Source organism: Ceratotherium simum, chromosome 19, assembly GCF_057802395.1.
Source record: "Ceratotherium simum simum isolate JZ-2026a chromosome 19, ASM5780239v1, whole genome shotgun sequence".
NCBI lineage: Eukaryota > Metazoa > Chordata > Mammalia > Perissodactyla > Rhinocerotidae > Ceratotherium > Ceratotherium simum.
Genome location: NC_141918.1, coordinates 7,322,553 through 7,335,438, shown reverse-complemented (window position 1 = coordinate 7,335,438; position 12,886 = coordinate 7,322,553). Strand labels below are relative to the sequence as shown.

The following is a 12,886-nucleotide window of genomic DNA, read 5'->3' as shown; positions in this document are numbered from 1 at the left end:
TTCTCTTTATGAAACTATGTCATCTGGAAATAGAGAGTTTACTTCTTCCTTTTTAATTTGGATGCCTTTCGTTTCTTTTTCTTGACTAATTTCCCTGGCTAGAACCTCCAGTACAATTCTAACTTCTTTACTCAAGTCCATTTATCATCAGAAACCCACCCCATGGTGTTTCACTATATGTCTTATTTTCTGTGCATTTTGTTTAACTGCTAAATTAATTTTACACCTTGAGATGTTAATTTGCATGGGTGATAGAGAATACAATTTATTAAATAAAAGCTATGTAATAATGTAGAAGTCAGTCATCAGTATTTCAGTACTGAATGAAGGCTCCACGAACATTCTTAAATTGTGCAGTTTGTTCATTTTCTATTAAATTTGCCTCATATGAAAGTGCATACATGCCTCATATTCATGTGCATGAATACTGATTTTTAGCCCATTGAAGTGGTTAGAACGGGCTAATAGCATCATCTTTTAAAATCATTTGCTTTTCCCTGAAGATGTTCTCTGTAGAATGAAGATACACTTGAATTGTCATAGTCATATTTTGCAAAGGTAATGTAGGATTATTGGTTATAAAATTGACGGACACCATTGAGTTTTTTATTCTCATACAAAGAAAGGGAGAAAATAATTTTGGCCTGGTCCCAACATGTCTCTATGATTCATAGCTGCATATATGAACAAAAATATTTAGTTAATGTTTATTGTGCACCTGCTGTAACACTGTATACAGTGAAGTGAGGCACACAAGTAATTATAATACTCTGATTCTAAAAAATGAAGAATCTTTCCATGTTAAAGGAGATCACAGAAAATGAAAAACTAAACATAATATGTGATCCTGGAATGGATCCAGAATCAGAAAAAACAATTGCTACAAGGATCATTATTGGGACAATTGGTGAAATTTGAATAAAGTATTACATTATTATTGTATCAATGTTAAATTCTAATTTTGGAAATTCTACTGTTCTTCTAAAAGTGAAATATGCACTAAAGCAGTTAGGGATAAAAGGGCAGGAAATCTGCAACTTTGTCTCAAATGGCTAAAAAAATAATAATTCTATCTCTATACATAGTTATCTCTGTCTATATATATAATAGTTATCTTTGTCAATATATATGTGTACATATATGTACACACACATAGATATAGATATAGATATGAGAGAAAAAAATGAATGATAAGCAAATGTGACAAAATGTTAACAATCCCCAAGGGCAAAGGGTACACTGGATTTCCTTATTCTGTTGCAGCTTCTGTGCATTTGAAATTACTTCACAATTGAAAAGTTGAAACAATACAGACTGTTTCTTGCTGTCTTCAAGGAGCTTATAATCAGGTTGGGGTTATAAGACCTACTATCAATATGAAAAGTGTGTAAGTTCAACTGTTAACAAGATAATACAAGAGATCGGTTCACGAAATGAGTGACATTCAATCTCTATGGTGTGCCAGTCACTGTGCATGGCCTCAGGCTATGATGATGAAAACACACAGCCCTTCTCCTGAAATATCTTAGAGCCTGGTAGGAAAGAGAGACTCCTAAACAAACACTTTCACCTGGGAGGTGAAATGTACTACCAGAAGTGTCTGTAGTGCTTCAAAGAAGAATTAGCTCTAGCCAGGGATGTTGGGAAAGCTTCAGGAAGAAGTGAATCATGCGTTGGCTTTGAAGGAAGTGGCAGCCATGAGAATGCGCCTGCAGACTTCCCAGCACGGGAGGCAATGGTCCCTGAGCATTAGCTGCTGCACTTTGAAATCCATTGCCCCGTTTCCAGAGGCCAGGCTCCTGTGGTGCCAAGGACCTGACTGTATGCAGCAGGGAAACTAAGAGTGACCTCGGCTCAAGGACTCCCAGAAGGCTTTCCCCAGCCTTTCTTAGACTGCTAGGCTACCATGCAACCTTTTCTTCCTCTCTCCTCCTCTCAGACTTGCATTGGGGTCTGATGAGTCTCCAAGCCTTAGAAGACCCCCTTCTTATTTCTTTTCATTCAGACATTTTCTTTAACGCAAATTTAATACCATCCTGGCTTCTGAGTCTGGGAGGATTAACACAAAAAGGGTGAATAGGAGTTTATGAAGTCAGCAATTAGGATAAAAGATGTCTCCACAAGGAAAAGAGCATCATGCCAGTGTTCTTCTGGCTGCTCTATGCACACCAGAAAAACAAAACAAAAAAACAAACCCAGCTGGGATCCTCCTATTCCTAGGAGCTGATATGAACAGGATACTGTTTTCTACCTCTTGTGAAACCCAAATTACCCCCATTTCCTTCCCATGTGGGAGCCCTCATCTCTTGGAAAGCCAGCTCTCTCACCATTCTGAACCTAGGCTTTTGACCAAAAAAGGAAGGCAGATTTTTTTTTATGCTTTTTTTTTTTATTGCAGTAAGATTGGTTTATAACATTGTATAAATTTCAGGTGTACATCATTATACTTCTATTTCTGCATAGATTACATCATGTTGACCACCTAAATACTAATTACAATCCCTCACCACACACATGTGCCTAATCATCCCTTTCACCCTCCTCCCTCCCCTCCTCCCCTCTGGTAACCACCAATCCAATCTCTGTCTCTATGTGTTTGTTTCTTGTTGTTTTTATCTTCTACTTATGAGTGACATCATATGGTATTTGACCTTCTCCCTCTGACTTATTTCGCTTAGCATAATACCCTCAATGTCCATCCGTGTTTTCACAAATGGCTGGATTTCATCATTTCTTATGGCTGAGTAGTATTCCATTGTGTATATATACCACATCTTCTTCATCCATTCGTCCCTTGATGGTCACTTAGGTTGCTTCCAGGTCTTGGCTATTGTGAATAATTCTGCAATGAACACAGGGGTTCATGTATCTTTACACATTAGTGTTTTCATGTTCTTTGGGTAAATACCCAGCAGTGGAATAGCTGGATCGTATGATAGTTCTATCCTTAGTTTTTTGAGGAATCTCCATACTGTTTTCCATAGTGGCTGCACGAGTTTGCACTCCCACCAGCAGTGTAGGAGAGTTCCCTTCTCTCCATGTCCTCTCCAACACTTGTTGTTTCCTGGCTTGTTAATTATAGCCATTCTGACAGACATGAAGTGATATCTCATTGTAGTTTTGATTTAACTGGGCAGCCACAGGCAAAAAAATGAAAGTAGACCCTTACCTTACACCATACACAAAAATTAACTCAAAATATATTAAAGACTGAATGTAAGACCTGAAACCATGAAACTTCTAGAAGAAAACATAGGAAATATGCTCTTCAACATCTGTCTTAGCAACATATTTTCAAGTACCATGTCTGACCGGGCAAGAGAAACAATAGAAAAAATGAATAAATGGGACTACATCAAACTAAAAAGCTTCTGCACAGCAAAGGAAACCATCAACAAAACAAAAAGACAACCTAACAATTGAGAGAAGATATTTGCAAACCATATATCTGATAAAGGGTTAATCTCCAAAATATGTAAAGAACTCATACAGCTCAACAACAAAAAACTAACAACCCAATTAAAAAATGAGCAAAAGACCTGAACGGACATTTCTCCAAAGAAGATATACAGATAGCCAACAGGTACATGAAAAGGTGTTCAACATCATTAACTATCAGGGACATGCAAATCAAAACTACAATGACATCTCCTCACGCCCATCAGAATTTAAGGCACATTTCTGAAACATAAAGGTTGGTTTTTCCAGGGCAATGTGGAAAGATGATAATTGCATTTTCATTCTCTGGGGTTTCTTACAATAATAAGTACACAGCAAAATATCTCTCAATAAATTGTCCTGCCGTAGAGGTTTGGGGGAAATTTGTATACCTCTGAAACTTCAGACCTTCACTCATCATTGCCCAAGACATAGAATCAGCCTTCTCTATGAATTCCCTAGGTCAAACAGACTGGGTTTGTTTTATGTCTATTTCTTGCATGGGCTGTGAACCTTCACAGCTAGTCTCCGATATGTCTTGGACAAACCTAAAATAATTTTGAACCAATATCTCAGGCTATTTATTCTCCATTCTGGATTTGTAAAACATTTAGACTTATAGTATAATTGACTTGGAAATGATTATCTCAATCAGGTTCATCTTTGGCTTGCAGATGTCAGTTGCTTTTTGTTCTATACTGTTCTGGCTCTAGGGAAGATGGAATCCCTTAGCTCCCGAAGACAATGACAACGAAAGGTAGGTCTACCCAAGATGCTTTTCACAGTTACTTTTGTGTAAGAAGAAATTATAGGCACTATTTCTAGGAACACCAAGGCATTTGACAGTTAGGAAAGCTTCAGGAAGAAGTGAATTATTAACAGAGTTGGCAAGAACAAACTTGTTGTTACTGTTGCTGTTGGGTAAATCAAAATGCAATTCCATTGCTCTACATTTCTGCAGCAAAAAATTTTACTTTGCTCTTAATGTCTTATTTCAGGATTTAATAAATCAAATGCTTTATTGAAATACAGGTAAGTATTCTATTAAGTATATTTTTATGGAATAATATGGACGAATCTCACAGCATAATGTTAAGTAAAAGTCAAACATAGAAGAATTGATATTTTAAGATTCCACCTCAAAAGTATGAAAACAAAGTTAATCTATGTTCCTAGTAGTCAGAATGGTGGTTATCCCTGGGGGAAAGGGAGTGACTGAAAGGGAATGTTACAGAAATGGGGGTTGGAGGACTGATAATGATTTGTGTATTGATCTTGGTGCTGATTAAACAGATGTGTTTAATTTGTAAAAAAATTATCAACTATTAACTTATACACACATACTTAAGAAAGCTATATTTCAGTAAAATGTTAAAGTAAGAAATATATTCATCTAAAATACCAGAAGTACAATGAAAAAACTAAAAAAAATACATTTAATTGCATGACCCATAAACTGTCACTTCATTTTTTATTTTTTTAAATTTTAAGGCTTTACAATTACTGTAAAGTTACAAAATTAATGCAAGCATGTTGTAAAAATTCAAATAAAGAAGTATATTTAGTAAAAAGCGACAGTTTCCATTTACTACTTCCCTTCCCAATATAATGAATCCCTCACTCTTCCCCGTAACCCCAATTTAACCAGTACTATCAAGGGGATGGGTATATTTACACATATTTATTTTTCTTTGCATGAGAAAGCATATTATGTATTTAAACATATAACATATCATTTAAAAAACATAAGATAATTTGTTCTGAGTTGATGTTTTTTATCTTGTAAGAATTGCCATGTCAGTACATAAAACAATACTTCTTTATGGTGAACATCTGCAGAATATTTCACTCTATGCATGAATATATAAAATATATAAAATGTTTGTACTGATGAACATTTAATTTGTTTCCAGTTTTTCACTATTAAAAGAAATTCAGAAAAATCCTTCTACACAGATGTATTAATCTGCTCGGGCTGCCATAACAGAGTACCACAGCCTGGGTAGTTTAAACACAGAAAATTTATTTTCTCACAGAAGGATCAAAGTCCAAGATCAAGGCTCTGGCAGGGTTGGTTTCTAGTGAGAGCTCTCCTCCTGGTTTGCAGATAGCCACCTTCTGTGTCTTCACAGGGCCTTTCCTCTGTGAGCATGTTGAGAGAGATTGGTTTTCCTTCCTCCTCTTATAAAAACACCAGCCCTATCAGATTAGAGCCCCACCTTGTGAATTCATTTAAACTTAATTACCTCCTTAAAGGCCCTATCTCCAAATACAGTCACATTGGGTGTTGGGGGCTTGGGGCTTACCATATGAAATTTGGAAGGACACAATTCATTCTGTAACAACAGACATTTGCTAAAATGTGTGTTTTTGTAAGTTTGATACATATATAACACATATACATATGTATGTAAATATACATATGTGTACATTTGTAGAGAGATAGATATATATATTGCATGTATACAATTGATAAAATAATATCGAAAACTATTATGTAAGACATTTTATTTCTTGCATTTCTTAACATTTTTGTTATGAGCATTTTCTAATATTATTCAATATTCTTCAAAAAATTTTTTTAACAGCTCTATAAAATTTTATAGGGTTTATAAATATTCTGGTATTTTGGGGATGCAAGTCTTTTTCCTAGTTTCTTTTAATATATAAGAAGTGGGTTCTCATTGAATGTAAATTTCTACCCATATCTCTATTTCTTTAAAATTTATTCTTAAAACAAATTACTCTGTCACAGGGTAGGATGATTTTTAAGACTTTTTGTATACATTGTCATATTTTTTGTTATTAGAGTTGTACAAATTCACATACCTACCAAATGTATATTATCAATGAGATTAAATATTTTTATATAACTTAGACATTGCATTTTTTCCTTTACATTTATTTAACCAGTCTTCTATTAGGATATATTTTTCCTATTGGCTATGTTTTTGTTATATTTATTAGACATTTCTATAAGTTTTTTATTTTTTAATAATTAATAAAATAATTATTAAATAATTTTATTTAATCATGTTTCTTGATATTCAAAAGGTTTTTGATAGAAGCAACTCTTTGGGGAGAAGTCAAGATGGCGGCGTAAGCAGACTGAACTCACCTCCTCCCGTGGACACAGCCAATTTACAACTACTCGTGGAAAAATTACCCCTGAGACAGAACTGAAAACTAGATAAGAGGAACTCCTGCAACAAAGGACAATTCTAATTGAGGTGGAAGAGGCAGAAACTCCCTTCTGGAGAGAAAAAATGCCGCCTTCACAAGCCGCAGTGCCTCACTGCCACCCAGGAGCAGCCCAGAGGTATGCAGCCCTCCCTAGAGGAGCGGGGCCCTGAGCCAGGGAGCGCCCCCACTGTGGGCATTTTGTGGACCCAGCACAATCTAGACGAGTGGCATAATGTCTGACTTTGCCTGCTACTAAAACATTGGGGAGTACCCCCAGAAAAGCTGGTGCACAAAGAAACTAAAACCGGCTCTTAAAGAGCCCACACACAGACTCACCCGTTTCAGAAAGCAACCTAAAATCAGCAGAAAGAAAGGTATACAGTGCTGTGGTGAAAAGAGACTCACCTGATAGGCACTGAGTGCATCTCAGTGAGAGGTGAGACCTTTCCAGGGACTGGGACATTGGTGGTGGCCATTGTTGTGGCCCAGTGTGGGCATGCTGACACAGACGCCATTGGAGTTCTCCCTGGGGCCTGCTAGCCCAGGGTCTGCCCCAGCCACTAGAGCACCAATTTAATCCAGTTCAGCCAGGGCAGGCAGCCCACCCTAGAGACTGGCCCCACCCAACAACAAGCCCTCAGGTAACTTGTGGGTCTGCATAGATTGGTGACTGGATTCTCGGCAGCCTGGCAACTGAGACCACTTCAGTGGGTCAGGGCATGCAGAAGGAGCGGGGGGAGAGTGTGGGCCAGTGGTGGAGTATGTGGGGCTCCCGCTGTGGAGAGACTGGGTCCACTTCAGGAGGTCAGAGCACGCACACGGGGCAGGACTGTGTTGACTATGTGTGTGGACCTGTGGGTGGCAGGGCTTATCAGCTGCAGAAGACTTGTGCTTCTCAAAGACCCACATTGGGGGTTTGCCCCACCTTCCAAAGCCTGAAACATTGGGTGTGCCTGTGCCTGAGGCCAGCCCCACCCAGCTGCAATCCTCAGAGAGTTATTAAGAGACCTAAAGGCTGGAGGCTTATAGCAATTGTAAGCCCCTGAGCCCAACAACCTGCCACGCTGGGGGCCTACTCACTTAAAAGAAATACTGCAACACAAATGTGGTATTAGAACTTGCAGCCAACTGTGCTGGGGCTCCCCACACCTGATAAAGAGACTGAAGGGCCCACAACAACTACAAGCAGCTGAGCATTACAACAGCTGGCCAGAAGCATAACTCAGCCTCACTAGGCACCTACAGGGAGAGCAAACAGGCCACAACAGAAGGACACATGTAGCCCACATAGGGGTCACCCCTGGAACATTGAGAACTGAGGGAAGCACACTGCAGACCTCCTAAGTCATCACTTATATAAGGTAACCTATCTAAAAGCAGGAGACGTAGTTGACCTACCTAATACATAGACACAAGCACAGGGAAAGAGGCAAAATGAGGAGGCAAAGGAATACATTCTAAGTAAGGAAACAGGACAAAACCCCAGAAAAGGAACTAAGTGAAACAGAAATGAGCAACCTACCTGACAGAAGAACGGATCTGCGAGCTGGACAAAAGACTAGAAGAAATTACCCAAGCTGAACAGGTAAAAGAGAAAAGAATTAAAAAGAGTGAGGACAGTCTAAGGGACCTCTGGGACAACATCAAGTGCACTAAGATCCGTGTTAGAGGTGGCCCAGAAGGAGAAGAGTGAGACAAAGGGGCAGAGAATCTATTTTAGAAATAGTAGATGAAAACTTCCCTAACCTAAGGAAGGAAACAGACATCCAGGTATAGGAAGCACAGAGAGCCCCAAACAAGATAAACCCAAAGAGGCCCACACCAAGACACATCATAATCAAAATGTCCAGAATTAAAGATAAAGAGAGAATCCTAAAAGCCGCAAGAGAAAGACAAGTTACATACAAAGGAAACCCCATGAGGCTATCAGCTGACTTCTCAGCAGAAACCTTACAGGCTAGAAGAGAATGGCATGATATATTTAAAGTGCTAAAAAGAAAAAACTTACAGCCAAGAATAATCTACCCAGCAAGGTTATCATTCAAAATGCAAGGAGAGGTCAAAAATTTCCCAGACAAGCAAAAATTAAAGAAGTTTGTCACAAAGAAACCAGTGCTACAAGAAATGATAAGGGAATGATTTACGGGGAAAAGAGAAGACCACAAATAGAAAAAAATTATCTATTTCCATGATAAGAGGGTAATGGATACAAATGCACAAAAAAGAGGTTAGATAAGATAGCGAAAGCATAAAAGGAGGGAGGAGGGGAGTTAAAGAGTAGAGCTTTCAGACAGATGTCAAACTAAAGTGACCATCAATTCTGTATAGAAGGAGAAAGGAACAGAGAAGGACTACTAAAAAACTGAGAAAAAAACAAGATTAAAAATGGCAGTAAGTACATACTTATCAATAGCTACTTTAAACGTCAATGGACTAAATGCTCCAATTAAAAGGCCTGGGGTAGCTGATTGGATAAAACAACGAGACCCATATATAGGCTGCATACAAGAGACACACTTCAGACCTAAAGACACTCACAGACTGAAAGTGAAGGGATGCAAAAAGATACTCCACGCAAATGGCTATGAAAGAATGCTGGGGTGGCAATACTCATATCAGACAAAATACACTTTAAAAGAAAAACTGTAAAAAGAGACAAAGAAGGGCATTACATAATGATCAAGGGAACAATCAAACAAGAGGATATAACACTTGTAAATATCTACGCACCCAATGTAGGTGCACCTAAATATATAAAGCAATTATTAACAGACATAAAAACAGAAATAGACAATAACACAATAAAGTAGGGGACTTTAACACTCCACTTACACCAACGGATAGATCATCCAAACAGAAGATCAATAAGGAAACATCGGCCTTAAAGGACACACTGGCACAAATGGACGTAGTAGATATATACAGAGCATCCCATCCAAAAACCAAAGAATACACGTTCTTTTCAAATGCACATGGAACATTCTCCAGGACTGATCACGTATTAAGCCACAAAACAAGTCTCCATAAATTTAAGAAGATTGAAATAATACCAAGCATCTTTTCTGACCAGAACAGTATGAAACTAGAAATCAACTATAGGAAGAAAATCAGAAAAGCCACAAATACATGGAGATTAAACAAAACGCTACTGAACAATGACTAAGTCAATGAAGAAATCAAAGAAGAAATCAAAAAATACCTGGAGACAAATGAAAATAAAAATACGACATGCCAGATTTTATGGGATACAGCAAAAGCGGTGCTAAGAGGGAAGTTTATAGCAATACAGGCCTATCTCAACAAACAAGAAAAATCTCAAATAAACAATCTAACAATGCACCTAAAGGAACTGGAAAAAGAAGAACAAACAAAGCCCAAAATCAGTAGAAGAAGGGAAATAATAAAAATCAGAGCAGAAATAAATGAAATAGAGACTAAAAAAACAATAGAAAAAATTAATAAAAACAAGAGCTGTTTCTTTGAAAAGATAAACAAAGTTGACAAGCCTTTAGCTAGACTCACCAAGAAAAAAAGAGAGAAGGCACAAATAAGTAAAATCAGAAGTGAAAGAGGAGACATTACAACAGACACCTCAGAAATACAAAAGATTATAAGAGAATGCTATGAAAAGCTATATGCCAACCAATTCGACAATCTGGAAGAAATGGATAAATTCTTAGAATCATACAACCTTCCAAAACTGAATCAAGAAGAAGTAGAGAATTTGAATAGACCAATCGCCAGTAAGGGATTGAAACAGTAATCACAAACCTCCCCAAAAATAAAAGTCCAGGTCCAGATGGCTTTCCTGGTGAATTCTACCAAACATTCAAAGAAGACTTAATACCTATCCTTCTCAAACTCTTCCAAAAAACTGAGGAGGCGGGGAAGCTCCCTAACTCATTCTACGAAGCCGACATTACCCTCATACCAAAAACAGACAAGTACAACACAAAAAAAGAAAATTATAGGGCAATATCACTGATGAACATCGATGCAAAAATCCTCAACAAAATACTAGCAAATCGCATACAACAATACGTTAAAAAGATTATACACCATGATCAAGTGGGATTTATTCCAGGGATGCAGGGATGGTTTAACATTCACAAATCAATCAACGTAATACACCACATTAATAAAATGAAGAATAAAAATCACATGATCATCTCAATAGATGCAGAGAAAGCATTTGACAAGATACAGCATCCATTTATGATAAAAACTCTGAATAAAATGGGGATAGAAGGAAAGTACCTCAACATAATAAAGGCCATGTATGACAAACCCACAGCTAATATCATCCTCAATGGTTAAAAAGTGAAAGCTATCCCTCTAAGAACAGGAAGCAGACTAGGATGCCCACTCTCACCACTCCTATTTATCATAGTACTGGAAGTCCTAGCCAGAGCAATCAGGCAAGAGAAAGAAATAAAAGGGATCCAAATTGGAATGGAAGAAGTGAAACTCTCACTATTGCAGATTACATGATTTTATATATAGAAAACCCTAAATAATCCACCAGAAAACTTTTAGAAGTAATAAACAAATACGCTGAGGTTGCAGGATCCAAAATCAACATATAAAAATCAGTTGCATTTCTATACACTAACAACGAAGTAGCAGAAAGAGAAATTAAGAATACCATCCCATTTACAATTGCAACAAAAAGAATAAAATACCTAGGAATAAACTTAACCAAAGAGGTGAAAGATTTGTACACCAAAAACTATAAAACATTGCTGAAAGAAATTGAAGAAGACACAAAGAAATGGAAAGATATTCCATGCTTTGGATTGGAAGAATTAACATAGTTAAGATGTCCACACTTCCTAAAGCAATCTATAGATTCAATGCAATCCCTATCAATGTTCCAACAACATTTTTCACAGAAATAGAACAAAGAATCCTCAAATTTATATGGAACAACAAATGACCCTGAATAGCTAAAGGAATCCTGAGAAAAATGAACAAAGCTGGAGGTATCACACTCCCTGATTTCAAAATATACTGCAAAGCTATAGTAACCAAAACAGCATGGTACTGGCACAAAAACAGACACACAGATCAATGGAAGAGAATTGAAAGCTAAGAAATAAACCCACACATCTATGGACAGCTAATCTTTGACAAAGGAGCCAAGAACATACGATGGAGAAAAGAATGTCTCTTTAACAAATGGTGTTGGGAAAACTGGACAGCCACATGCAAAAAAATGAAAGCAGACCCTTACCTTACACCATACACAAAAATTAACTCCAAATGGAGTAAAGACTTGAATGTAAGTCCTGAAACTACTAGAAGAAAACATAGGCAGTATGCTCTTCGACATCGGTCTTAGCAACATATTTTCAAGCACCACGTCTGACTGGGCAAGAGAAACAATAGGAAAAATAAACAAATGGGACTACATCAAACTAAAAAGCTTCTGCACAGCAAGGAAACCATCAACAAGACGAAAAGACATCCTAACAATTTGGAGAAGATATTAGCAAACCATACATCTGATAAGGGGTTAATCTCCAAAATATATAAAGAACTCATGCACCTCAACAACAAAAAAACTAACAACCCAATTAAAAGGTGGGCCAAAGACCTGAACAGACATTTCTCCAAAGAAGATATACAGATGGCCAACAGGCACATGGAAAGATGTTCAAAATCATTAACAATCATGGAAATGCAAATCAAAACTACAATGAGATATCACCTCACACCTGTCAGAATGGCCATAATTAACAAGACAGGAAACAACATGTGTTGGAGAGGATGTGGAGAGAAGGGAACTCTCATATACTGCTGGTGGGAGTGCAAACTGGTGCAACCACTATGGACTACAATATGGAGATTCTGGAGATTCCTCAAAAAATTAAGGATAGAACTACCATGCGAACCAGCTATTCCACTGCTGGGTATTTATCCAAAGAACGTGAAAACATCAATGCATAAAGATACGTGCACCCCTGTGTTCATTGCCGCGTTATTCACAATAGCCAAGTCTTGGAAGCAACCTAAGTGCCCATCAAGGGACGAATGGATGAAGAAGATGTGGTATATATACACAATGGAATACTATTCAGTCATAAGAAACGATGAAATCCAGCCATTTCTGACAACATGGACGGACATTGAGGGTATTATGCAAAGTGAAATAAGTCAGAGGGAGAAGGTCAAATACCATATGATTTCCTTCATTAAGTAGTAGATAATAACAACAATAAACAAACACATAGAGACAGAGTTTGGATTGGTGGTTACCAGAGGG

At 37.5% G+C, this 12,886-nt stretch overlaps 1 long non-coding RNA gene across 2 annotated transcripts in view; it reads left to right on the top strand.

The window, feature by feature from the left end:
* Positions 1-7,739, top strand: part of LOC147914494 (uncharacterized) — a 107,043-nt gene extending 99,304 nt beyond the window's left edge. The window contains exons 6-7 of one of the 2 annotated variants that reach the window (XR_015555215.1): positions 4,113-4,195; positions 6,493-7,739. This is a non-coding gene — a long non-coding RNA (uncharacterized LOC147914494). Of the gene's footprint in view, positions 1-4,093; positions 4,196-6,492 lie in introns of both variants that reach the window. The other variant, XR_015555214.1, reaches the window with a different exon arrangement.
* The last annotated feature ends 5,147 nt before the right edge of the window (positions 7,740-12,886 follow it).